Below are 4,608 nucleotides of genomic sequence, written 5' to 3' on the forward strand. Positions count from 1 at the left end.
CTAAAGTCCCATTACTGAACTCTCTGAGGTCCCACAGAGACCATGACGAGCTGCCAGCTAGGGCCAACCCCAGCCCTGGCACTGATATCTCAGGGTGACCCTCTCTGGGGGATTCAGGAGGTCACAGAGATGGGGAAGGCACATGGAAGATGGGAAGACCTCACAAAGAAGATGACCATGGTCATGGAGAACTTTCTGGGGAGTTGTCTGCTGAGGTTAACCTCTGCCTCCAGAGGGAGTGTTGAATGTCTGGATGCTCCAAAGGAACACCAAGTATTTGAGGGCAACGGAAAAGTCCAAGTTGCCAAAACTCTCCCAAAGCCAACTACCCCAACTGCTCCTCATGTTCATCTGATCATGATTCTTGAACCAAGAGGGCTTCTCTGTGTGAACAGGGATCCCTCTCATGGCCCTTACTCATGGCGTCCATGGTCTGGCCTCTGGACATTTGCATTTTCTGCAGTTTGGGGGGCTCCTCTGTATATTCTCTGCCATTTCTACCTGCCAATTCCTTCAAGAGCCACCAAACACTTGCCTGCTTCTCCCACCCTGCTTTCAAGTGGGACTTCACCTGCCCTTACCAAGAGAATCCTGGGCTAGCAGAGCTTGGAGATCATCAAGGCCAGAGTTCCCACACTATGTTCCCAGGGAGATTCTGCAGGGCCAAGGGCAGGACCTTGAGCCCCCCTACTACCAACAACAGCCACCTTCCAGACCCATTTCACATACGCACTGCCACCAAAGACTTCTTTATAGATAGGGCCCGTGATGTAAAGAATTTGAAAATTAACTGATTGAATCCAATTCCTTCACCTTACAGATTAAGTGAACTGAAGCCCGAAGAGAGAAAGGTCCTTGTCCAACCCCCAGGGTGGGTTGAAGTAGCAATAGAGCATGGCTCCCCAGCTCCTCAGTCTTCTCCCTGTGTCCCGGAGGCTCATGGTCCCCATCCCACTCCCTGCTTCTAAGCCCAAGCTGGTCTGTTTTAGAATGGGAATGGAGTGAGCCCTAGCCCCTGCGTGCCACCCCTGCCTTTAACTTGCTCCCCTGGTGCCCCTGTCTATACATGGCCAAGGTCGCACAATCCTGTAGTTTCTATAGACTATCGGGTCCTGCCAAGCCCTGGGGCTGCTTTGCGTCTGGGTACAGGGAGGGGGATGAAGGCAAATGCGGATCACTCCACTGTTGGAAGGAGAAAATGAACAGCAGCCCCCTTATCTCTGAAGTCCTTTTCACGCTCGCAACTCCCTGGTCTTGTGCCATAGCTGCCTGCAGGGGCTTGAGATGGGCTCTCGCTCCTGTGCTGATTTGCCAGCATCATCAAGTTGGTGTCACGCACTAGGAACAGTTCCCCTGGGGGTGGGGATGCCCGGGTGGGAACTTGAAGGAGCAGGGATGTCCTCCTTGGTGAGGAGGGTGAACAGCTCTTCTCATAACCCTGCAGAAGGAGATGAGGGGGCAGGGGCTGGGCCGAGAGAGGGGCCTGAGTCCATCACGGAACGTGTGTCGGGGAGTGGGGAACTCTCTGGGCTGTGGGGGTAGCAGTGTGGAGCCTGCATGTCCCCGTTGGTTTGGGGCCTTCTCTGAGGCAGAGCAGTGTGAAATGGGTCCACAGAAGGAGGGGATGGCAGTGGAGGACGCTGAGTGCCTGAGGTGAAATACTGATGAGGCTGTCCACCTGGTAAACCGGTAGCCGGGCTGTGGATGGTGCTGACTAGAGGTTTTAGGGTTTGTTTAAGATGATAATGGCCATTTTTGGCATCTCCTCTGTTCTGTCATTGTGAGTTTGTGCGTCCACATCTGAGGTAGAGTGAGTGGAGGACCAGGATGGGCTGGTACACACTGGGTGGCCTGGGGAGAGCTGGTGTTCTGGAGAAGAGGCCTGGAGGCCCAGTGAGTTCCATTTGGTGGCAGTTGTGTCCTGCGTGTCCAACCAGGGCAGCTCCTTTCATTCCTGCAAGCACAGGTGAGGTGAGGTGAGGAAGAGGGGACACTAGTCACTCATTCTACCGTCCTAGGAGTTGGTGGCGAGGCTAGCTTCAGGGCTGGGATTGAGATGGAACGCGTTATCGGGCTATTTCCTGGGTGCTGTGAACGGCCCAGGCTGGAGGAGCACCGTCTCCTGCACCCGAGGCCCCAGCTCTGCGATCGGCTGCAGTCCCTGGCAGACTGCAGTTGGGGTCCTGAATCATAAACGTCAAGGTGGGAAGGCTCATGCTGCCACTGAGAGTCCTGTCACGCTGATGGGTTGTGACAGAACAAAAAGGACTCACCTCCAAGTGCCCCCAGGCTGTCTCTATCCCAGCTCACTGAAGAGGGTTCTGGGTTACCTATGCAGTTTCTTCTACCCTCTGAGCGTCCCCCATGCCCACTCCAGGGAAGGCCCTAGTGTTACCAGGCTGGCTCTTTGACTTTCTAGAATATGGAAACGAGAAGAAGTCGGGGAGCGGCAGGAAAACCTGGGCTCAGGAGTTGGAGCGGGGCTGAGGGGATTGTGAAGCCAGGAGGCAGTAGAGGAATCGCATGCAAAAGGAGAGGGTTGTGAGTGGGAGAGGACAAGGAAATCGACACATTTTTCTGACTGTGTGTTCCCTCCCAACATGTTTGAGATATACCACTGAGGAATTTGAAATACTGGGTTGTCAGGAAAGTCACGACGCATTTTTGCATAGAAAAAATAGAAAAATGCGTCACAACTTTCCGGACAACCTAATAATTTTAGTTACCTTTTTGGTGGCAGGCCTATCATCACAGTGACACAGACCCTTTGAACCCTGGTGTCAATCAGGTTACATGTATGAATAAAGAGAAAACAATACTTAAAAGGTGCTGAATGTTATTATGGTCTAGGTAGGCGTAAACATTATCAAACACTCGCATTTCATTTAGTAACACCAGTCTGCCTTTTTCTCTTTTATATTCCAAGTTTTGACCTCTTTAAACTGCTTCTTCCCCCCTCAGCGCTGACTAATAGAATTCCAATATTTGGTCTTGAAACTGTGGGTCCTCATAGCTGCTAGTGAAAGAAATCTCAGCAAGATAAGATGTAAAAGAATGTCTCCACTTTCCCTGCAGCTATAGGAAAGCAGATTCTAGTCTGCATCACAAAATCCATCCTTGCAAATGTTATTTCTAACAAAAGAGTTTTATACGGCTGCCTGAGTTCAGAGATGGTTGAAATACTCCAGGGTACATACTTTGTACTTTTAAAAAAAAACCCTCATACTTTGATTGATTATCTTACTTAATAATTTGTGATCCTGACAATAATATTTAATATGGATCTTCCCATTTTCTGAAAGGTAGAAATACTTGTAAGTTGTCTTTGTAAGACCAAAGGAGGGAGACCAGCAGTTAGCGTAATGGCTATGTCGCTGGACTCCCATGTAGTTGACAACGGTTCAGGTCCGAGACCTGGTGGCTTAAAACTCACGCTGGGTGCATGTGCGTGCGTGCCCAAGATCCTGAGAGGAGAACGGAGAAGGTACTGCGGTGCGGCCATCTCCCCTGGGGGGTGATTTCTCGCTTTCTGTCTCTCTGTCTCTCTCTGGCTGTCTGGCGAGCGCACATGCCCTATAGCAAAAACCTCTTCAAAAGAAAAAAAAAAAAAAAAAAAAAACAAAGGAGGAGGAGGGCCAGCAGGTGGCATGGAGGTTAGGGCGCTGGATTCCACGTGGTTGACTGCACAGTTTGTGTCCCATACTCAGGGGCTTGAAAATCACGCTGGGCATGCGTGTGTGTGTGTGTGTGTGTGTGTGTGTGTGTGTGACCAAAATACCTAGAGGAGAATGAGAGAGAAGGGATTGGGGTGTTGCTATCCCCCCTGGGGGGGGTGATTTCTCACTTTTCCTCTCTGTCTTTCTCTGGCAAATGCATGTGCCCTGTGACAAAAATTTAAAAACAAACAAAACAGAAAAAGGGGATGAACATTTCCTTTTACTTAAATCAATATGTTGGGAGCCAGCAGGTGGCGTGGTGGTTAAGGCACTGGACATTCCCACATGGCCACGGTGGTTTGAGTCCTGGACCTGGTGGCTTGCTTTCTCACTCTCTCTCTCTGTCTCTCTCTGGTCAGATTAAAATAAATGAATGAATAAGAAAAAATAAATAATTAAAAAATAATTTAAATCAACATGAGCAAACTACAGAGTCCTTTACTGGTGTTATCTTCTTTACTCTTCATAACAGCCCCATAGGATGGGCACTATTATTTTCTCTCTTACCAACAGGACAGTGAGACATGGTGAGACTGACGAAATGCCAAGGGAAGCATGACTGGCAGGTGGCATTGCCCAGTGTAAGCCTGGCAGGCTGACTTCAAGCCCTCTCTTACTCCAGTGCTATGACTCTGAGGAAAGCACCTCCATTTCTTCCTGCAGACCGATGGCTCTGGGAAGTAGAAGATGAAGAAACTGGGGCCTTCTGTCTGAGTGTTCAGAAAAGAGGAGAGACAAACCTTGGAGGCAGGGCAGCTTTGGAGAGCCTGGAAGGAGTGAGTGTAGGAGAGGAAGGAGCAGTACTGAAAGTGACCTGGGTCAGGACCCAGGAGCCTGCAGGTGGAGTAGGGATTGGAGGGGAGTCGAGGACAGGCTGTGGGAATGGACGGTG

Source organism: Tupaia chinensis, unplaced genomic scaffold, assembly GCF_000334495.1.
Source record: "Tupaia chinensis unplaced genomic scaffold, TupChi_1.0 Scaffold000146_1, whole genome shotgun sequence".
NCBI classification, from domain to species: Eukaryota; Metazoa; Chordata; class Mammalia; order Scandentia; family Tupaiidae; genus Tupaia; species Tupaia belangeri.